The sequence below is a fragment of the Taudactylus pleione genome, unplaced genomic scaffold (assembly GCF_031769625.1).
Source record: "Taudactylus pleione unplaced genomic scaffold, aTauple2 ptg000284l, whole genome shotgun sequence".
NCBI lineage: Eukaryota > Metazoa > Chordata > Amphibia > Anura > Myobatrachidae > Taudactylus > Taudactylus pleione.
Genome location: NW_028284686.1, coordinates 4,574,945 through 4,599,017, shown reverse-complemented (window position 1 = coordinate 4,599,017; position 24,073 = coordinate 4,574,945). Strand labels below are relative to the sequence as shown.

Sequence of the window (24,073 nt, the reverse complement as noted above, 5' to 3'; positions counted from 1 at the left end):
AAGCAGGAGATATCTGTGATACTAGTGTTTGGAGACAGCGGGTCATTCCAGGAGAGAAAGGTAAGCAAGAGATATCTGTTATACACTAGTGTATGGGGACAGCGAGTCATTCCAGGAGAGAAAGGTAAGCAGGAGATATCTGTGATATACTAGTGTATGGGGACAGCGGGTCATTCCAGGAGAGAAAGGTAAGCAGGAGATATCTGTGATACTAGTGTATGGGGACAGCGGGTCATTCCAGGAGAGAAAGGTAAGCAGGAGATATCTGTGATACTAGTGTATGGGGACAGCGGGTCATTCCCGGAGAGAAAGGTACGCAGGAGATATCTGTGATACTAGTGTATGGGGACTAGTATCACAGGGGACAGCGGGTCATTTCCGGAGAGAAAGGTAAGCTGCAGATATCTGTGATACTAGTGTATGGGGACAGCGGGTCATTCCAGGAGAGAAAGGTAAGCAGGAGATATCTGTGATACTAGTGTATGGGGACAGCGGGTCATTCCAGGAGAGAAAGGTAAGCAGGAGATATCTGTGATACTAGTGTATGGGGACAGCGGGTCATTCCCGGAGAGAAAGGTACGCAGGAGATATCTGTGATACTAGTGTATGGGGACTAGTATCACAGGGGACAGCGGGTCATTTCCGGAGAGAAAGGTAAGCAGCAGACATCTGTGATACTAGTGAATGGGGACAGCGGGTCATTTCAGGAGAGAAAGGTAAGCAGGAGATATCTGTGATACTAGTGTATGGGGACAGCGGGTCATTTGCCAGAGAGAAAGGTAAGCAGGAGATATCTGTGATACTAGTGTATGGAGGCAGCGGGTCATTCCAGGAGAGAAAGGTAAGCAAGAGATATCTGTTATACACTAGTGTATGGGGACAGCGAGTCATTCCAGGAGAGAAAGGTAAGCAGGAGATATCTGTGATATACTAGTGTATGGGGACAGCGGGCCATTCCAGGAGAGAAAGGTAAGCAGGAGATATCTGTGATACTAGTGTATGGGGACAGCGGGTCATTCCCGGAGAGAAAGGTACGCAGGAGATATCTGTGATACTAGTGTATGGGGACTAGTATCACAGGGGACAGCGGGTCATTTCCGGAGAGAAAGGTAAGCAGGAGATATCTGTGATACTAGTGTATGGGGACAGCGGGTCATTCCAGGAGAGAAAGGTAAGCAGGAGATATCTGTGATAGTAGTGTATGGGGACAGCGGGTCATTCCAGGAGAGAAAGGTAAGCAGGAGATATCTGTGATACTAGTGTATGGGGACAGCGGGTCATTCCAGGAGAGAAAGGTAAGCAGGAGATATCTGTGATACTAGTGTATGGGGACAGCGGGTCATTCCCGGAGAGAAAGGTACGCAGGAGATATCTGTGATACTAGTGTATGGGGACTAGTATCACAGGGGACAGCGGGTCATTTCCGGAGTGAAAGGTAAGCAGCAGATATCTGTGATACTAGTGTATGTGGACAGGGGTCATTCCAGGAGAGAAAGGTAAGCAGGAGATATCTGTGATACTAGTGTATGGGGACAGCGGGTCATTCCAGGAGAGAAAGGTAAGCAGGAGATATCTGTGATACTAGTGTATGGGGACAGCGGGTCATTCCCGGAGAGAAAGGTACGCAGGAGATATCTGTGATACTAGTGTATGGGGACTAGTATCACAGGGGACAGCGGGTCATTTCCGGAGAGAAAGGTAAGCAGCAGACATCTGTGATACTAGTGAATGGGGACAGCGGGTCATTTCAGGAGAGAAAGGTAAGCAGGAGATATCTGTGATACTAGTGTATGGGGACAGCGGGTCATTCCAGGTGAGAAAGGTAAATAGGAGATATCTGTGATATACTAGTGTATGGGGACAGCGGGTCATTCCCGGAGAGAAAGGTAAGTAGAAGATATCTGTGATACACTAGTGTAAGAAAGGTAAGCAGGAGATATCTGTGATATACTAGTGTATGGGGACAGCGGGTCATTCCAGGAGAGAAAGGTAAGCAGGAGATATCTGTGATACTAGTGTATGGGGACAGCGGGTCATTTGCCAGAGAGAAAGGTAAGCAGGAGATATCTGTGATACTAGTGTATGGAGACAGCGGGTCATTCCAGGGGAGAAAGGTAAGCAAGAGATATCTGTTATACACTAGTGTATGGGGACAGCGAGTCATTCCAGGAGAGAAAGGTAAGCAGGAGATATCTGTGATATACTAGTGTATGGGGACAGCGGGTCATTCCAGGAGAGAAAGGTAAGCAGGAGATATCTGTGATACTAGTGTATGGGGACTAGTATCACAGGGGACAGCGGGTCATTTCCGGAGAGAAAGGTAAGCAGCAGATATCTGTGATACTAGTGTATGGGGACAGCGGGTCATTCCAGGAGAGAAAGGTAAGCAGGAGATATCTGTGATACTAGTGTATGGGGACAGCGGGTCATTCCAGGAGAGAAAGGTAAGCAGGAGATATCTGTGATACTAGTGTATGGGGACAGCGGGTCATTCCCGGAGAGAAAGGTACGCAGGAGATATCTGTGATACTAGTGTATGGGGACTAGTATCACAGGGGACAGCGGGTCATTTCCGGAGAGAAAGGTAAGCAGCAGACATCTGTGATACTAGTGAATGGGGACAGCGGGTCATTTCAGGAGAGAAAGGTAAGCAGGAGATATCTGTGATACTAGTGTATGGGGACAGCGGGTCATTAGCCAGAGAGAAAGGTAAGCAGGAGATATCTGTGATACTAGTGTATGGAGACAGCGGGTCATTCCAGGAGAGAAAGGTAAGCAAGAGATATCTGTTATACACTAGTGTATGGGGACAGCGAGTCATTCCAGGAGAGAAAGGTAAGCAGGAGATATCTGTGATATACTAGTGTATGGGGACAGCGGGCCATTCCAGGAGAGAAAGGTAAGCAGGAGATATCTGTGATACTAGTGTATGGGGACAGCGGGTCATTCCAGGAGAGAATGGTAAGCAGGAGATATCTGTGATACTAGTGTATGATGACAGCGGGTCATTCCAGGAGAGAAAGGTAAGTAGGAGATATCTGTGATACTAGTGTATGGGGACAGCGGGTCATTCCAGCAGAGAAAGGTAAGCAGGAGATATCTGTGATACTAGAGTATGGGGACAGCTGGTCATTCCAGGAGAGAAAGGTAAGCAGGAGATATCTGTGATACTAGTGTATGGGGACAGCGGGTCATTCCAGGAGAGAAAGGTAAATAGGAGATATCTGTGATATACTAGTGTATGGGGACAGCGGGTCATTCCCGGAGAGAAAGGTAAGTTGAAGATATCTGTGATATACTAGTGTAAGCAAGGTAAGCAAGAGATATCTGTTATACACTAGTGTAAGCAAGGTAAGCAAGAGATATCTGTTATACACTAGTGTATGGGGACAGCGGGTCATTCCAGGAGAGAAAGGTAAGCAGGAGATATCTGTGATACTAGTGTATGGGGACAGCGAATCATTCCAGGTGAGAAAGGTAAATAGGAGATATCTGTGATATACTAGTGTATGGGGACAGCGGGTCATTCCCGGAGAGAAAGGTAAGTAGAAGATATCTGTGATACACTAGTGTAAGAAAGGTAAGCAGGAGATATCTGTGATATACTAGTGTATGGGGACAGCGGGTCATTCCAGGAGAGAAAGGTAAGTAGGAGATATCTGTGATACTAGTGTATGGGGACAGCGGGTCATTTGCCAGAGAGAAAGGTAAGCAGGAGATATCTGTGATACTAGTGTATGGAGACAGCGGGTCATTCCAGGAGAGAAAGGTAAGCAAGAGATATCTGTTATACGCTAGTGTATGGGGACAGCGAGTCATTCCAGGAGAGAAAGGTAAGCAGGAGATATCTGTGATATACTAGTGTATGGGGACAGCGGGTCATTCCAGGAGAGAAAGGTAAGCAGGAGATATCTGTGATACTAGTGTATGGGGACAGCGGGTCATTCCAGGAGAGAAAGGTAAGCAGGAGATATCTGTGATACTAGTGTATGGGGACAGCGGGTCATTCCCGGAGAGAAAGGTACGCAGGAGATATCTGTGATACTAGTGTATGGGGACTAGTATCACAGGGGACAGCGGGTCATTTCCGGAGAGAAAGGTAAGCAGCAGATATCTGTGATACTAGTGTATGGGGACAGCGGGTCATTCCAGGAGAGAAAGGTAAGCAGGAGATATCTGTGATACTAGTGTATGGGGACAGCGGGTCATTCCAGGAGAGAAAGGTAAGCAGGAGATATCTGTGATACTAGTGTATGGGGACAGCGGGTCATTCCCGGAGAGAAAGGTACGCAGGAGATATCTGTGATACTAGTGTATGGGGACTAGTATCACAGGGGACAGCGGGTCATTTCCGGAGAGAAAGGTAAGCAGCAGACATCTGTGATACTAGTGAATGGGGACAGCGGGTCATTTCAGGAGAGAAAGGTAAGCAGGAGATATCTGTGATACTAGTGTATGGGGACAGCGGGTCATTTGCCAGAGAGAAAGGTAAGCAGGAGATATCTGTGATACTAGTGTATGGAGGCAGCGGGTCATTCCAGGAGAGAAAGGTAAGCAAGAGATATCTGTTATACACTTGTGTATGGGGACAGCGAGTCATTCCAGGAGAGAAAGGTAAGCAGGAGATATCTGTGATATACTAGTGTATGGGGACAGCGGGCCATTCCAGGAGAGAAAGGTAAGCAGGAGATATCTGTGATACTAGTGTATGGGGACAGCGGGTCATTCCCGGAGAGAAAGGTACGCAGGAGATATCTGTGATACTAGTGTATGGGGACTAGTATCACAGGGGACAGCGGGTCATTTCCGGAGAGAAAGGTAAGCAGGAGATATCTGTGATACTAGTGTATGGGGACAGCGGGTCATTCCAGGAGAGAAAGGTAAGCAGGAGATATCTGTGATAGTAGTGTATGGGGACAGCGGGTCATTCCAGGAGAGAAAGGTAAGCAGGAGATATCTGTGATACTAGTGTATGGGGACAGCGGGTCATTCCAGGAGAGAAAGGTAAGCAGGAGATATCTGTGATACTAGTGTATGGGGACAGCGGGTCATTCCCGGAGAGAAAGGTACGCAGGAGATATCTGTGATACTAGTGTATGGGGACTAGTATCACAGGGGACAGCGGGTCATTTCCGGAGTGAAAGGTAAGCAGCAGATATTTGTGATACTAGTGTATGGGGACAGCGGGTCATTCCAGGAGAGAAAGGTAAGCAGGAGATATCTGTGATACTAGTGTATGGGGACAGCGGGTCATTCCAGGAGAGAAAGGTAAGCAGGACATATCTGTGATACTAGTGTATGGGGACAGCGGGTCATTCCCGGAGAGAAAGGTACGCAGGAGATATCTGTGATACTAGTGTATGGGGACTAGTATCACAGGGGACAGCGGGTCATTTCCGGAGAGAAAGGTAAGCAGCAGACATCTGTGATACTAGTGAATGGGGACAGCGGGTCATTTCTGGAGAGAAAGGTAAGCAGGAGATATCTGTGATACTAGTGTATGGGGACAGCGGGTCATTTGCCAGAGAGAAAGGTAAGCAGGAGATATCTGTGATACTAGTTTATGGGGACAGCGGGTCATTCCAGGAGAGAAAGGTAAGCAGGAGATATCTGTGATACTAGTGTATGGGGACAGCGGGTCATTCCAGGAGAGAAAGGTAAGCAGGAGATATCTGTGATACTAGTGCATGGGGACAGCGGGTCATTCCAGGAGAGAAAGGTAAGCAGGAGATATCTGTGATACTAGCGTATGGGGACAGCGGGTCATTCCAGGAGAGAAAGGTAAATAGGAGATATCTGTGATATACTAGTGTATGGGGACAGCGGGTCATTCCCGGAGAGAAAGGTAAGTAGGAGATATCTGTGATATACTATTGTAAGCAAGGTAAGCAAGAGATATCTGTTATACACTAGTGTAAGCAAGGTAAGCAAGAGATATCTGTTATACACTAGTGTATGGGGACAGCGGGTCATTCCAGGAGAGAAAGGTAAGCAGGAGATATCTGTGATATACTAGTGTATGGGGACAGCGGGTCATTCCAGGAGAGAAAGGTAAGCAGGAGATATCTGTGATACTAGTGTATGGGGACAGCGGTTCATTCCAGGAGAGAATGGTAAGCAGGAGATATCTGTGATACTAGTGGATGATGACAGCGGGTCATTCCAGGAGAGAAAGGTAAGTAGGAGATATCTGTGATACTAGTGTATGGGGACAGTGGGTCATTCCAGCAGAGAAAGGTAAGCAGGAGATATCTGTGATACTAGAGTATGGGGACAGCTGGTCATTCCAGGAGAGAAAGGTAAGCAGGAGATATCTGTGATACTAGTGTATGGGGACAGCGGGTCATTCCAGGAGAGAAAGGTAAATAGGAGATATCTGTGATATACTAGTGTATGGGGACAGCGGGTCATTCCCGGAGAGAAAGGTAAGTAAAAGATATCTGTGATATACTAGTGTAAGCAAGGTAAGCAAGAGATATCTGTTATACACTAGTGTAAGCAAGGTAAGCAAGAGATATCTGTTATACACTAGTGTATGGGGACAGCGGGTCATTCCCGGAGAGAAAGGTAAGCAAGAGATATCTGTGATATACTAGTGTATGGGGACAGCGGGTCATTCCAGGAGAGAAAGGTAAGCAGGAGATAACTGTGATACTAGTGTATGGGGACAGCGGGTCATTCCAGGTGAGAAAGGTAAATAGGAGATATCTGTGATATACTAGTGTATGGGGACAGCGGGTCATTCCCGGAGAGAAAGGTAAGTAGAAGATATCTGTGATACACTAGTGTAAGAAAGGTAAGCAGGAGATATCTGTGATATACTAGTGTATGGGGACAGCGGGTCATTCCAGGAGAGAAAGGTAAGCAGGAGATATCTGTGATACTAGTGTATGGGGACAGCGGGTCATTTGCCAGAGAGAAAGGTAAGCAGGAGATATCTGTGATACTAGTGTATGGAGACAGCGGGTCATTCCAGGAGAGAAAGGTAAGCAAGAGATATCTGTTATACACTAGTGTATGGGGACAGCGAGTCATTCCAGGAGAGAAAGGTAAGCAGGAGATATCTGTGATATACTAGTGTATGGGGACAGCGGGTCATTCCAGGAGAGAAAGGTAAGCAGGAGATATCTGTGATACTAGTGTATGGGGACAGCGGGTCATTCCAGGAGAGAAAGGTAAGCAGGAGATATCTGTGATACTAGTGTATGGGGACAGCGGGTCATTCCAGGAGAGAAAGGTAAGCAGGAGATATCTGTGATACTAGTGTATGGGGACAGCGGGTCATTCCCGGAGAGAAAGGTACGCAGTAGATATCTGTGATACTAGTGTATGGGGACTAGTATCACAGGGGACAGCGGGTCATTTCCGGAGAGAAAGGTAAGCAGCAGATATCTGTGATACTAGTGTATGGGGACAGCGGGTCATTCCAGGAGAGAAAGGTAAGCAGGAGATATCTGTGATACTAGTGTATGGGGACAGCGGGTCATTCCAGGAGAGAAAGGTAAGCAGGAGATATCTGTGATACTAGTGTATGGGGACAGCGGGTCATTCCCGGAGAGAAAGGTACGCAGGAGATATCTGTGATACTAGTGTATGGGGACTAGTATCACAGGGGACAGCGGGTCATTTCCGGAGAGAAAGGTAAGCAGCAGACATCTGTGATACTAGTGAATGGGGACAGCGGGTCATTTCAGGAGAGAAAGGTAAGCAGGAGATATCTGTGATACTAGTGTATGGGGACAGCGGGTCATTTGCCAGAGAGAAAGGTAAGCAGGAGATATCTGTGATACTAGTGTATGGAGACAGCGGGTCATTCCAGGAGAGAAAGGTAAGCAAGAGATATCTGTTATACACTAGTGTATGGGGACAGCGAGTCATTCCAGGAGAGAAAGGTAAGCAGGAGATATCTGTGATATACTAGTGTATGGGGACAGCGGGCCATTCCAGGAGAGAAAGGTAAGCAGGAGATATCTGTGATACTAGTGTATGGGGACAGCGGGTCATTCCCGAAGAGAAAGGTACGCAGGAGATATCTGTGATACTAGTGTATGGGGACTAGTATCACAGGGGACAGCGGGTCATTTCCGGAGAGAAAGGTAAGCAGGAGATATCTGTGATACTAGTGTATGGGGACAGCGGGTCATTCCAGGAGAGAAAGGTAAGCAGGAGATATCTGTGATAGTAGTGTATGGGGACAGCGGGTCATTCCAGGAGAGAAAGGTAAGCAGGAGATATCTGTGATACTAGTGTATGGGGACAGCGGGTCATTCCAGGAGAGAAAGGTAAGCAGGAGATATCTGTGATACTAGTGTATGGGGACAGCGGGTCATTCCCGGAGAGAAAGGTACGCAGGAGATATCTGTGATACTAGTGTATGGGGACTAGTATCACAGGGGACAGCGGGTCATTTCCGGAGAGAAAGGTAAGCAGCAGATATTTGTGATACTAGTGTATGGGGACAGCGGGTCATTCCAGGAGAGAAAGGTAAGCAGGAGATATCTGTGATACTAGTGTATGGGGACAGCGGGTCATTCCAGGAGAGAAAGGTAAGCAGGAGATATCTGTGATACTAGTGTATGGGGACAGCGGGTCATTCCCGGAGAGAAAGGTACGCAGGAGATATCTGTGATACTAGTGTATGGGGACTAGTATCACAGGGGACAGCGGGTCATTTCCGGAGAGAAAGGTAAGCAGCAGACATCTGTGATACTAGTGAATGGGGACAGCGGGTCATTTCAGGAGAGAAAGGTAAGCTGGAGATTTCTGTGATACTAGTGTATGGGGACAGCGGGTCATTTGCCGAGAGAAAGGTAAGCAGGAGATATCTGTGATACTAGTGTATGGAGACAGCGGGTCATTCCAGGAGAGAAAGGTAAGCAAGAGATATCTGTTATACACTAGTGTATGGGGACAGCGAGTCATTCCAGGAGAGAAAGGTAAGCAGGAGATATCTGTGATACTAGTGTATGGGGACAGCGGGTCATTCCAGGAGAGAAAGGTAAATAGGAGATATCTGTGATATACAAGTGTATGGGGACAGCGGGTCATTCCAGGAGAGAAAGGTAAGTAGGAGATATCTGTGATATATTAGTGTATGGGGACAGCGGGTCATTCTAGGAGAGTAAGGTAAGCTCCTGCATTACCTTTTTGATGAATGGTCTGAAAAATTAAATTTTCACCTCCTTTTGTAGATATTAAGTGATAATAAATAGAGCCCATAGCGATGATGCATAACATTATGCAGAAATTTTAGTTTTTTCATAATCTTGTGAAGAATGGGATTGATAAATATGTCCCATAGTATTTATAATAGTGATTAAAGTATCTATTTTGCACTATAGCCAGCACTCCTTTCTTTTTCCATATTTCAAGAAGTCTATTTTAGCTGCATTGAGAAAAAATGCAGATTATTTGTGCATTATAGTGTGTGACAATGGCAGTATGACACTAGCTGTTATTATGGGATTCACGGCTCTGCACAAAGCTCTGGTTTATCCTAGTGTCAAACATTGTTCTGATGACTTTTACAACTCTTGTGTCCCTCCCCCATCCATGCACCTCCCCCGTCCCTTCATTCTTTACCAAGTGCACTGCAATCACCAACCCATTACCCTTTAACAGAAGAAATCTCTGCTGGGGAACATGTTCACACATGCCAAGGTATCTTGTAAGTGTAATTGCATAAGGTCTCTTGCTTAATCTAAATCTCAATGTATGTCGCTGCTCGTCAGCCTGTTGTGTGTAAGCAGCTGACTGTTGCATACACAGGAGAGAGTCATTTTAGGCTCCACAGAGTAGGAGACAACAACTAAACTGGAAGCACAGAGCACTGACCAGGAGACATCACTGTACAGGTAACTGGGATGATGATACAACCTTTCTTTCAGGATTTACTAAAGTCATTCTGTTATAGTATAAATTAAATACAGCACTACAACTCATCATGTTGCTTTATCAGTGCGTGAGTGCTAATTCTATGTTGCTGCTTTATTTACATGGAAGTTAACTTAAGATGTAAACATTCTCCTTATAACAGGCTGAAGATGAATAACCGGTAATTTGTTAAATGTGTGTGTATATACAGTGTGTATGTGTGTATATATATATATATATATATATATATACTGCACTCTTAAGCCTGCTACACACTAGATGACATATCGTCCACATCAGCTAGTATATATCCGTAATGTTGCTGAAGATGCGCGCTCCCGGGCATCGTCAGCTACATCGCCCGTTGGACCTGCATGCATTCTGCCCAGCGGGTTTTTCCTGCAGGTGCGGGATCTATTCTGACAGAGACGTCTGAAGAGCGGCGTTCCGGGGAGTATTTTCCCTTTATCCCTAGCCCAGTGGTGCCCGGGGTGTAGATCACACTGGGTTACACCATCCGAGGAGGTAATACTAAATTAGCATGTGCGTGTCATCCACACTGTGTCGGGTGTCAGGAGAGGCTGGGAACTGCCCAGCAGCTCCGAGAGTGCTAGATAAGCACCCAGCATGATGAGAACGGGGAGTGACATGTGGTAATGCCCCCAAAACATCAAACATCAGGGTGCATGGCATCACAGTCATGAGGCCATGGATTTTTCGCACACACATTCAGCATACGTGAGGAGTCCACAGTAGCTGGGTGACACCGACCCAGGTGATGCCACTACCATAACCCTCCGCTTAGTGCCTATACCTAACCCCTATCCCCTGAAGATTAACCATAATCTCCACCTGCAGCCTAACCTCAACCCTCCCAGCATTCTGAGAATGTCTCCATTCTACATTTCATTCTTAATATGGCGAATGTTGCCTGTCGACATGTTAAATCATATCGACATTCTAGTCCCGACATTGTGGTGTCAATATTATATATGTCAACATAGTAACTATCGACAAATTGTACTGAGTATCAATCAGCTTTCCCGTCAAAGTTTTCTTAATAAATTGAGCTAAAAGAGAATTTTCTACAGCTGCAATAAGCAGTCATAGAAAATCTCAATTATCAACAGCTCATAGTAAATAGAGCTTGAGTGCCACATGTAATAGTGTGCGGGATTCTGAGATTCCACAGATGTCATCGAGTTAGCAAATAACTTTAAAGCGGCAATGTTTTGCATTACTAGATACTGCCACATTAAGGAGGGTTGCTGCTAGATGTATATCATGCTGGGAAGCATCCCCAGGTGTGAGCCAAAATGTCACTTCAGACACTGTATATTTGAATAGCGCCGTGGATGCTCTTTTGGGAGGTTCAACTTCAGACCATAAAAATTAACTGCCTATCTGTGACGTTCCTGCACTCAGCTGGAGGTATCTCTCCCTGTCTGCAGCTGCCCAGAAATTCAGGTTCCTTGTTACAGCTTTCTTGTAAATATTTTCAAAAACTGTTGCAAAAACAATTTAATTGCAGGTTCAGTTGCAGGGTCAGTTTAAGAGACTGCAGAGTCTGTGTGGGCCCCCTCTGCTGTGCAGTAGACTCTGGAATTGTGCCAGAGTCTACTGCGCAAGTGCAGGTCTCTAGTAATATGGCCCCACGTCATGATCTCGGTGATTTCTCTACTACGTATGCGCAAATCTCTGGGAAAATGGCTGCTGCACCATTTTCCTAGTGATTTGTGTTGCTGCTGCAGCATCAACTCGGGATTCCGGAGAGGTAAGTATTAAACATGGGCGCAGGGTGTGCTTTGTGGGCCAACCTGGACCCAGGGGCTCATGTGCACCGCACATCCTGCACACATTAAAGACAATGCCAGTGGGTGATTGGTATTTGTTTTGTTCTATAGAAGTATTTGCTATTTTAGCAGTTGAAGTGGCTTGGCGTTCTGTGTATAATTCAAAGTACCTTTGACACAGCCCTGCATTCAAGCCCACCACATTTGTAGTCCCTCCTAAAATAAATACACAAAAATTAGACATTTCAGTTGATTATATGTATATTTTACGGAGATCAATGGGATGCTATCTGTACTTTATGGTGGTCATCTAAATGCTGTCTGTATTTTATGACTGGGATTCTGTATGTATTGTATGAACGTCCCTGGGCTGCTGTCTGCATTTAGTCACTGGGATGTTGTGTGTACTGTATGGTGATCAATGATATGCTCTCTGTATATTATGGCGTGCATGTCATGTGGTGAGTATCACCACCAGAAAGAGATGTAAGAAGAGTTTGCCTTTGTAACGCTGTATGGAAGAAGGTGATTGTGTGTGTTTATGGATCTTATTGTAATGTTGGTTGGATTTTAAAAACGCACAATTCTGCGCTGGTGTAATAATGACTATACATGTAAAGTTATATCACATTTATTTCCACACTTCAATACATTAATAGTATACTTATGGTTCCAAACAATATACACTAGACCAAATAAGTTAGAGTAATAGACCTTAGTATAAAGTAAGTATCAATATTCCAGATATTACAACTTTGTATTACTGGTTCGTTTCCCGCAGTTCACTGCTATATTGGATGTTAGTGGGGGAACTAATAGAAGTCCTGATTCCACAGTAGATGTTGTTAACCAATTAAAATAACTTGTGCCTCTAGTCGATCCTGGAGATTTATCAGGGCTGTGAGCCGGCTGCGGGGCTCTTTCCGGGGCTATATGAATACATGTGCAGCAAAGGTTTAAATTCCAGCTTGTGCCGGAGACCTCCTTGCAGTGGCTATACCCAGCAATAGTAGACAGCCACTCTAGTTTGAATCCCTCATATTTCCTCCAGGATAATAAATTGGGCACATACATCAAAAGTTTGTTGTTCTTACAGATCTAATATCAAAAACAGATAGCTTTTTATCTGGGTTATAGAGCGCAGCAACAATGTGTTTCAGCCACTCCTGTGACCTTTTGTAGCTCTATTAATTATTAATATGTATGTTTTAAATTGTTTTGACGTGTGGAAATAAATGTGATATGTAAGTTTCCATGTTAGGTCATTTTGTCACCAGCGCAGAATTGTGCATTTTTAACTTGTATAAGCAAGGTTGGCAAAAATACGGTAATGTCTAAATCCCCTTCACGGGGAGGGGACCCTGATGTCATCAGCCAGTGTCCAGCATCATTCCCTGCCATCCAAGTGGGCATAGAGGGGGAATATAACCATGTGGCGAGCCACCGCGCCCGAAGCATGGCGAGCGCAGCGAGCCCGTGAGGGGACAACAAACTTGTTTAAGTGGGGATGAAGTACTTCTTTAGCTGGCCGTCCTGGGCAGTAACGGCACTTCCGCCCTCACTCACGTCACTTCCAGGTCCCTAGCACGAAGGGGAAATACAGCCAACCTTGGCAATACCTCTTATTTCTGCTGCCAGTGTGATAAATTAGTACTCTTTAATCTAAGCATAGTGTAGGCGCTGGTTATTTTTTCACATTGGCTATTAATAATTTAATTGTGGGTTCAGGGTTAATTTTTTAATGGTGGGTGGAGGAAATATTTTATTTGTGGAGCTATTTATTTGATAGTGGGTTATGGTGGTTCTTATTTGGTTTAGGTGGGTGAGTTTTGGTGCTGTTTATTTAACGCTGAGCTGAACTTCGCGACTGGGAGAGCATTTAATGTCAGGGGGTTTATTAGATGTAAACACTCTAAATTTAATGTCTGGACTGGTTCGTTGAGGAGAAATAGGACTATTTACTAAATGTGTGTTTAACATATGATGCAATCATGCCCCAGTGTGAGATAGCCATGCCCCTGTGATGGTGCCTATTTTTATCACTCACTTTAAAACCTGGCTACACCACTGGGTGAAGACACTGATGTACTTAAATTCAACAGTGTAATATGGTGTATAAAATCAGGAGCAAATGCAGGACTTCTATGGGGGAGTTTCCATCCATATGCTTAATTTTAAAATGTGGCCAGGCCATGGGGGTGGCATAAATAGCACTTAACAAGATACAAACTGCTCTGGTGCGCTAATGGAGTGCCGACATATCGGACACACACACACTGCATAAAATGTTAATGACCTACTGTGGTGAGGTCAGGTGTAGTGATTAGTGGTATGCTTAATGACCTGCTGTATGGTGAGGTCAGGTGTACTGATTAGTGGTATGCTTACTAACCTGCTGTATGGTGAGGTGTAGTGATTAGTGGTATGCTTAATGACCTGCTGTATGGTGAGGTGTAGTGATTGGTTGTATGCTTACTAACCTGCAGCATTATATTAACTGAACCCTGACCCACAATGAGATGTAGATATGCCTGTCAGTATCTAGTTACTGAGGTCAGGTACAAATGCACTGTGATTATGGTGACTGTTTGTAGCCATATTGATATATGTCTAGAGTTTGTTATACAGGGAGCAAAGGGATATTGTGACAGATCTCTGAGGTATGTTATATCACAATTTATTAGGGAAAGTTGTTTTAGCATATAAGATTAAATATAGAGATGAATCTTTGTAAAATGTTATGTTTTGATTGTAAAAGGGCGGGACTGGCAGGGGTTAATGTTGGAACATAAGCATGCAGAGCAGGGGCGGAGTAATATAGGTGGGAGTGATTTGGTTTCTGTCAGGAATAGGGGATCCGTTTAGAGAGTGGGAGATAAGAGCTGTTAGCAGCAGCTGACGGTCGGTCTGGAGTTCCCCTCACCAGAGGCTGCCACTCATCACTCCACTGGCGCTGTGTGAAGGGAGAGCCTAGCAGCGTCCAGGAATGTGAGTTTGCGCAGAGCCAGAGTGAGGCTGGATGGGTAGCGACTTGGTCAGAGGTGTCCACAGTTCCCAGCGGCTGTTCCAGTAGATGGCGGCCGGTGGTGAAGAGTACAGTCACGTCAGAGCCGGGGCCGGTCAGTAAGAGAGACCGCCCATATTGAGACAGCTGACAGCCGTGTCTGAGTCCCAGCCACCGATACCAAGGCAAGGAGAGCCTGCATTATACAGGCAGCTGACAGCTAGTCTGGTAGCAGAAGTGAGTGAAGCTAACTAGTGGCAGTGTGAACAGCAGCAACGCTGTACCTACAGTGACTACTATTACACCAGTAACACACTCAGCTGGATCTCTTATACAGCATTAATAATTGACCCTAAACATAAACTGCACAGATAGGAGTTATTCTACCCCAGAAGTCACCTTGAGACTTATACTAACATTATTATTTGGAATCCTAGTCAAACATATAGCAAAATAGAAGGAAAAGTACTATGGAGATAATCCTGAGGAGAGAAGAGCACCTGGAGTACTGATTTATCCTGAGGTTTTGGGCAAGCAGCAACATTTATATTATCTACAGTATAAGTACTGATTGATCTCATCAATAATTGGGGACATAGCTCTAGCCCAGGTACAAAGTACAAGGATTATATTATATCAATAACATCCCCACTTCTGGAGGACTTATATATGACATTGTGGCTTAATTGGGGTACTGCTACAAATTCTTTTCAGAACTTATTTTACAGAGGAGTGATAAATAGCTAGAGATACATAAAACTCCTTTCATTGACTCCTGTGTCGCCCGCCCTTATTGTGCTATTTATGTTACAGAGGAGTGAAAAATAGCTAGAGATACATAAAACTCCTTCATTGACTCCTGTGTCGCCCGCCCTTATTGTGCTATTTATGTTACAGAGGAGTGATAAATAGCTAGAGATACATAAAACTCCTTCATTGACTCCTGTGTCGCCCACCCTTATTGTGCTATTTATGTTACAGAGGAGTGATAAATAGCTAGAGATACATAAACCTCCTTCATTGACTCCTGTGTTGCCTACCCTTATTGTGCTATTTATGTTACAGAGGAGTGATAAATAGCTAGAGATACATAAAACTCCTTCATTGACTCCTGTGTCGCCCGCCCTTATTGTGCTATTTATGTTACAGAGAAGTGATAAATAGCTAGAGATACATAAAACTCCTTCACTGACTCCTGTGTCGCCCGCCCTTATTGTGATATTTATGTTACAGAGGAGTGATAAATAGCTAGAGATACATAAAACTCCTTCATTGACTCCTGTGTCGCCCGCCCTTATTGTGCTATTTAGGTTACAGAGAAGTGATAAATAGCTAGAGATACATAAACCTCCTTCATTGACTCCTGTGTCGCCCGCCCTTATTGTGCTATTTATGTTACAGAGAAGTGATAAATAGCTAGAGATACATAAACCTCCTTCATTGACTCCTGTGTCGCCCGCCCTTATTGTGATATTTATGTTACAGAGGAGTGATAAATAGCTAGAGATACATAAACCTCCTTCATTGACTCCTGTGTCGCCCGCCCTTTTTGTGCTATTTATGTTACAGAGAAGTGATAAATAGCTAGAGATACATAAACCTCCTTCATTGACTCCTGTGTCGCCCGCCCTTATTGTGCTATTTATGTTACAGAGAAGTGATAAATAGCTAGAGATACATAAACCTCCTTCATTGACTCCTGTGTCGCCCGCCCTTATTGTGATATTTATGTTACAGAGGAGTGATAAATAGCTAGAGATACATAAACCTCCTTCATTGACTCCTGTGTCGCCTGCCCTTATTGTGCTATTTATGTTACAGAGGAGTGATAAATAGCTAGAGATACATAAACCTCCTTCATTGACTCCTGTGTCGCCCGCCCTTATTGTGCTATTTATGTTACAGAGAAGTGATAAATAGCTAGAGATACATAAACCTCCTTCATTGACTCCTGTGTCGCCTGCCCTTATTGTGCTATTTATGTTACAGAGAAGTGATAAATAGCTAGAGATACATAAAACTCCTTCATTGACTCCTGTGTCGCCTGCCCTTATTGTGCTATTTATGTTACAGAGAAGTGATAAATAGCTAGAGATAAATAAAACTCCTTCATTGACTCCTGTCTCGCTCCGCCTTTATTGTGCTATTTATGTTAGTTTAAGAAACTATTGGTAATATGAGAATTCGTATTGGAATGTTTCAGAGACATAGGGGCCTAAAAGTAAAATTTCTCTGGAGATAATTAGCTTTAGAACTCTCATGGAGTTCTAGCTAATTATAGGTGGAATTCATCATTCCACCTCTCCATAAGTATCTATTCCGAAAAGCTGTCATTTTTGTGATGACAGCTTTTCGGGAAATAGATACTATTCCCTGCCTACACTACCTTATCGCATCTGGAAACAGTGCTGCGCATGCGCTGTTACATCTGTAAAACCAGCGCATGCGCAGCACTGCCTACAGATGCGTTAAGTTTCTTCCCCCCCGATCCCCCCCACCCCCCTCTGCTCACCTTCCCCCCTACTTACCTGTCCGCGCAGCAGCCTCCAGCTCCGTCCTGCTGGTCTGTCATGTGGTTTCCCAGCAGACCACAAGACAGATTAGAAAAAAAAAAAAAACTTTTTTTTTTTGTCTAAACTTTCTTGTGCTCTGCTGGGGAGCACACATGTCCGACCAGCCTCCAGAGCCTGAGGACGGAGCAGAGCTCCAGAGGGACTCGTCGGGGGACCTGCACACGTGGATACAGGTAAGTTTCACCTGCTATTCGCCACCTCACAGTGGCGAATAGTAACTGCATCAAATTCCGAAAATTGATTATTTTCGGAATTTGATGAATACCATAATTTCCACATACCCATACTAATGTATGGGGAGTGTGGAAATTAACGCAGGGGAACTTAGCAAGGAGATATCTGTGATATCTCCTGTGCTAAGTGGCTACATGAATACCAAAATAACGTTATTTAAGGAAAATGTCCTTAAAAACTTTATTTTAGTGTTGATGAATAGGCCCCTTAGTGTGATAATTATTGTGTACACCACATTGCAAAATACACTTAAGTTTAATCAGGCTTACCCAAGCGAGCCTAGGTATTATACACGCATATAATTAAGCTTGGGTGGAGGCAAATTTTATTGACCCAGTAAGAAAAAGGGGTTACATGTTGCTTGCACTGGTATCCGGTCATTAGTTCTACAGTAAAAAGGTAGGCAATGGAAGTTAGACAGGCAATAGGTTGACAGGGTCTGAAGATAGACACACTAAAGGTCGACTAGTTAGAAAGTCGGCAGGCACAGAAGGTCGACAGGGTCATTAGGTCGACACACAAATGGCACACCTGCGTTTCCCTGACCACCACCCCCGTCACCACCCACAATTGGCACCTCCTGTCAATCACTCTCGAGGGGTCTGCGTAGGTACTGCAATCGCAGTCCTGATAACAGTTGCCGGTTCACACATGCACACTGTGATGCATGCACAGCAAGCATCAATCGGCCGATTGCGTGCGTATTAGCAACTGCGATCCTTGCTGAATCAGGCTCTTAATCTGACCTAAACTGCTAAAAGCAAATAAAAAACTAAGTAGTTTTATTAATATAGTTACACTTCTGCAAGCTTGTCTACACATTTGAATTATCATTTAATTAGTATGTAATTTTACCTGTTGCATGCATGTAATACAAGTAGTGCAAGTTAGATGTAATTATGTTGTTGCCTGATATGCATCTCCTATTGATTAAGCCAGGGGTTCTCAAACTTTTTTGCTCTGGGACCCCGTCTAACAATAAAAATTATTACAGGACCCCAGCATGTTACTGCAGAATGACTGCCACACGTGTGGTCAGCAGACCGCTCATGCACAGTAACACTATGGAGACACAAAACTGTGAGGTGTCCGATTATGCAATCCTTTAATTTTTTACACATTGCAGGGACGAGCTATTTTCAGAGCCCCTGTCCCTGCAAGGTGAGGCAAAGAGTGACTGAGGAGACAGGGCGGTAGCTAGGATAGTGCGGCCGGTGCCAACGCACAGGGTACCATAGGGCAGGGGGCTCTGTTTGGACCAGTCAAATTTCTGTTTATTACCATTCTTACTCGCAGTTTCCTCTTATTTCATCCCCAGCATCTCCTGGCCTCCCCTATCTCTTCCCTCGCCCTTCCCCATGAGGCAATTCCAATTTTTTGGGTGTATATATCTATGAAAAATGAGGGGGGCGCCAATGCTCTTTCTAGCACAGGGCACCAAAAAGTCTAGTTATGCCTCTGTCAGAGGAGACAGTGGGTTACTGGTGAGGCAAAGGGTGACGCAGGAGGCAGTGGATAACAGGGATAAGCTGTGAGTAACAGGGAGAAGCAGAGGGTGACAGGGGTGAGGAAGATGGTGGTAGAGGGTGAGGCAGAGGGTGGCATGGAAAGGCAGAGGGTGACTGGGAAGGCAAGAGGTGATGTAGGAGGCAGGGGCTAATAGTGAGAAGCTGTGGGTGATGGGGAGGCAGTGTGTCGGAAGGTGATGGAGAGGCAGGGAGTGGCAGTGGCTGGCAAGGAGCAGCATAGGGTGGCAGGGAGAGGCATAGAGTGGCAGGGGAGACAGTGGGTGACTGGGGAGGCAGTGGGAGGCAAAGGGTGACATAGGAAGTAGTGGGTAACGGAGAACCAGAGGGTGACGAGGGAGGCAGATAGTGTCAGAGGGTGAGACAGAGGCAATAGGTGATGTAGGAGGCAGTAGGTAATAGGGAGGAACAGTGGGTGACAGGGGGAGGCAGAGGGTGTCTGTGGGTGACTGAGAGGCAGTGGGTGGCAGGGAGAAGCAGTGGATGACAGGAAAAGGGAGTGGATTGCAGGAGGAGGCAGTGGAAGGCAGCAAGAAGCAGTGGGTGACAGGGGAGGAAGTGGTGACAGAGAGAGGCAGTGGGTAGCAAGGAGCAGCAGAGGGTGGCAGAGAGAGCCAGAGGATGGCAGGAAAGACAGTGGGTGACTGGGAGGCAGCGGGGGGGGCTAAGGGTGACATAGAAGGCAGTGGGTAACAGGGAGAACCAGTGGGTGACAGGGGGAGGCAGAGGGTGAAAGAGAAAGACAGATGGTGGCAGGGGGTGATTGGGTGACGGGGAGGCAGAGGGTGACTGGGAGGCAGTAAGTGAGAAAGACAGAGGGGGGCAGTGCGTTTCATGGGGGAGGTGGTGGATGACAGGGGGAGGAAGTGGGTTCTTAATAAATTAATTTATTTTCTGTTTCCCCCCTCCAGTTCCCACACTATGTGCACCCCTGTTCCCTCATGAGCTCTGTGCTCAGCACTCCCCTCATTCCTCATGCTCCCCTGGTGATATTTCTTCCCCCTCTACAGCAATTATCACACATTCTGTGTGTCCCCCACCCTGGCAGCTGCGGCCCCCCAGGCTGCACTTACTTAAGAACATCTGCACAGACTGCAGAGAGAGTCCAGAAGATGGCTCCTCTGAGTCTGTCTGCTGCTGATGCTGCTTCCTGCCTGTGTGTCAGTTTCTGCTGCTGAGCAGGAGGACAAGAGACGCTGAGCACTGGGGTGGGGACGGGGCTGCCTGATGACACCTTGGGTCTCTCAGCCAGTGATCCGAGGAGTCTGAAATAACAGACCAACTGGTTTCACTCTCCTCAGATCACTGGCTGAGAGATCAGAGGAGTCATCAACCTGACCCCATGTGAGTCACGACCCCAAGCTGAGATGTCCGCGACCCACTTTGGGGTCACGATTCACAGTTTGAGAACTGCTGGATTAAGCTATTGTACACACATTATTAAGAGCTGAGCACATTATTGCTTAAATCTTTTTAATGCTTTGTTATGAAGCCGTGTAATAAGTATCAGTCGTAAATGTATTGTTTCTGGTCATAGTTGAAATACTGTAAACCTGATTTCAGTGTACACACGGTGCAATTAAACAGGATGATATGAACGATAACAATATCGATCATATCGTTCTGCTTTTGGGCCCTTCCAACCCCCAAACGATGGTCGATGCACGGGCACAGATGATTGATATCGACTATCGCCCGTGCATGCAGGTCAGCCTGGTCAATATCGACCAGGTTAGCCTGGTTACTATAGGGACCCGCGATCGTTGATCATGGGTCATTATAGTCGTTTGGGGGTTGGTGCATGTGCTGAATGTTCGATATCGAACATCCAGCACATGCAGGACGATCAGACAATGATATCTTTATCATTGTCTGATCTGTCTGATCGCTCCGTGTGTATGGAGCTTTAGCCAAACCAACATGAGGGTGACCATAGCGTGGACACACACTAGTATGTTTGACCTGTCATTTGCCCAGTCACTAACCATTGTGGCTGCCATATAGCCTATGTCTCCCAGGTGTCTCTGCAGCCTTATGTCATACTTGCCAACTCTCCCCCATTGTCATTGTCTCCCTGACATAGCAGCAATCTCCCTGTCTCCCCGATTAGTCTGCCAATTTCCCTGATTGCACCTTACCCCCATTATGTAGCTGTTATATTGGTAAAAAACAGAGATATATATATATACATTCAGATGTGATCATTAGTATAATGTCCCTGCATTGGTTATAAGTAGGGGTGAGCGGGTTCGGATTTCTGAAATCCGAACCCCCCCGAGCCCCCCCGATCCGAGTCCGATCCGAATCAGGCTCGACTTTTCCCGCCTGACTCGGATCTGAAATCGAGGCAAAACGTCATCATCCCGCCTTCCGAGTCTCGCGGGTTTTGGATCCTATATAAGGTACCCGCGTCGGCGCCATTTTCTCACTCGGCTGTGGACAGTGAAGAGGGAGGGTGGGAGTTAGGGCTGTGTAGTGTAGTGTAGTGTAGTGCTGCTGTTGTCCACTACTTCAAAGTCCATAGGGGCTGGCTGTGTTGTGCTGTGCTGCTGTTGTTAATAGGGGCTGTGTCCACTACTTCAAAGTCCATAGGGGCTGGCTGGACTGTGTTGTGCAGTCAGTCCTCCATAGGGGCTGTGTCCACTCCAAAGTCCTGTACAGTGTCCCAGTCCTAAAGGGGTGCTGTAGTGTTGTCCAGGGGGTGCTCTGTCCATCAGGGGTGCTCCCCCCAAGTGCTAAAAAAATAATATATTTTCTGTGTTTGTGAATTGTGTGCACAGTAGCCGCACGTGCATCAACAAAGTAGTGCCAAGTGTGCGCCTGTGTCATAAGTAAAGGGCCGGCTGGCTTGACAGTTAAAGGGTGCTGTAACCCCCGAAAGTACACTCCAGTCCAAACCAAAAAAAAAATTATTTTCTGTGTTTGTGAATTGTGTGCGCAGTAGCCGCACGTGCATCAACAAAGTAGTGCCAAGCGTGCGCCTGTGTCATAAGTAAAGGGCCGGCTGGCTTGACCGTTAAGGGTGCTGTAACCCCCGAAAGTACACTCCAGCCCAAACCAAAAAAAAAATTATTTTCTGTGTTTGTGAATTGTGTGCGCAGTAGCCGCATGTGCATCAACAAAGTAGTGCCAAGCGTGCGCCTGTGTCATAAGTAAAGGGCCGGCTGGCTTGACCGTTAAGGGTGCTGTAACCCCCGAAAGTACAGTCCAGTCCAAACCAAAAAAAAAATTATTTTCTGTGTTTGTGAATTGTGTGCGCAGTAGCCGCATGTGCATCAACAAAGTAGTGCCAAGCGTGCGCCTGTGTCATAAGAAAAGGGCCGGCTGGCTTGACCATTAAAGGGTGCTGTAACCCCCAAAGTACACTCCAGTCCAAACCAAAAAAAAAATTATTTTCTGTGTTTGTGAATTGTGTGCGCAGTAGCCGCATGTGCATCAACAAAGTAGTGCCAAGCGTGCGCCTGTGTCATAAGTAAAGGGCCGGCTGGCTTGACCGTTAAAGGGTGCTGTAACCCCCAAAGTACACTCCAGTCCAAACCCCCAAAAAAATTATTTTCTGTGTTTGTGAATTGTGTGCGCAGTAGCCGCACGTGCATCAACAAAGTAGTGCCAAGCGTGCGCCTGTGTCATAAGTAAAGTGCCGGCTGGCTTGACCGTTAAAGGGTGCTGTAACCCCCAAAGTACACTCTAGTCCAAACCAAAAAAATATATATTTTCTGTGTTTGTGACTTGTGTGCACTGTGGCTGCACGTGCATCAACAAAGGAGCAGCGCCAAGCGTGCGCCTGTGTCCCATAAGTAAAGAGACGTCTGGCTCATTTCTTAAAGGGTGGTGTAACCCACAAAGTGCACTACTCTCCAGCAAAAATAAAAAAATATTTTCTGTGTTTGTGTGCGCTTTAGCCGCACGTATATATATATCAATATAACATAAATGGAGGACCAAACTTTCTCCGATAAAAATAAAATAGGGAAAGATCAAGAACCACTTCCTCCTAGTGCTGTTGCTGCTGCTGGGAGTTGTTCATCATCCCAGAGAGGAAGTAGGAACATCACTACTTTTACTAAACAACTGACCCTCCAACAGTCCCTAGCGATGAGGATGAAGTACGACAGCAGTCATCCTGAAGCAAAACTTATAACTGAGGCCTTGACTGCTATGTTGGTGTTAGACGTGCGTCCGGTATCCGACATTAGTGCAGTGGGATTAGACAATTGATGGAGGTAGTGTGTCCTCGGTTCCAAATCCCGTCTAGATTCCACCTGCATCCTCAAAGCAGCAGCGACAAGCGTGCGTCTGTCTGTTAAAGGGTGGTGACACCCTCAAAGTGTGCTACACAAACAATAAAAATATTCTTCTTTTTTCTGTCTTTGTGAATTGTGTGGGCTGTAGCCGCACCTGCATCCTTAAAGCAGCAGCGACAAGCGTGCGTCTGTCTGTTAAAGGGTGGTGACACCCTCAAAGTGTGCTACACAAACAATTAAAATATTGTTCTTTTTTCTGTCTTTGTGAATTGTGTGGGCTGTAGCCGCACCTGCATCCTTAAAGCAGCAGCGACAAGCGTGCGTCTGTCTGTTAAAGGGTGGTGACACCCTCAAAGTGTGCTACACAAACAATTAAAATATTGTTCTTTTTTTTTGGTCTTTGTGAAATGTGTGGGCTGTAGCCGCACCTGCATCCTTAAAGCAGCAGCGACAAGCGTGCGTCTGTCTGTTAAAGGGTGGTGACACCCTCAAAGTGTGCTACACAAACAATAAAAATATTCTTCTTCTTTTTTCTGTCTATGTGAATTGTGTGGGATGTAGCCGCACTTGAATCCACAAAGCAGCAGCGACAAGCGTGCGTCTGTCTGTTAAAGGATTACATCGGTGACAGCATCCAAGTAGGCATGTCAGACAGTCCGTACCTGTACTGGCAGGAAAAAGAAGCAATTTGGAGGTCCCTGTACAAACTGGCTCTATTTTACCTGAGTTGCCCCCCCTCCAGTGTGTACTCCGAAAGAGTGTTTAGTGCAGCCGGGAACCTTGTCAGCGAAAGGCGTAGGAGGTTGCTTCCACAAAATGTGGAGAA

At 45.8% G+C, this 24,073-nt stretch overlaps 1 protein-coding gene across 3 annotated transcripts in view; it reads left to right on the top strand.

The window, feature by feature from the left end:
- Positions 1-9,626: 9,626 nt before the first annotated feature.
- The window catches only part of ANKRD65 (ankyrin repeat domain 65), a 43,268-nt gene continuing 28,821 nt past the window's right edge, over positions 9,627-24,073 (top strand). For 2 of the 3 annotated variants that reach the window (XM_088482243.1, XM_088482245.1), the window contains exon 1: positions 9,774-9,854. The gene's annotated coding sequence lies outside the window, so the exon portion shown is untranslated. Of the gene's footprint in view, positions 9,661-9,773; positions 9,855-24,073 lie in introns of those variants that run through there. The other variant, XM_088482244.1, reaches the window with a different exon arrangement.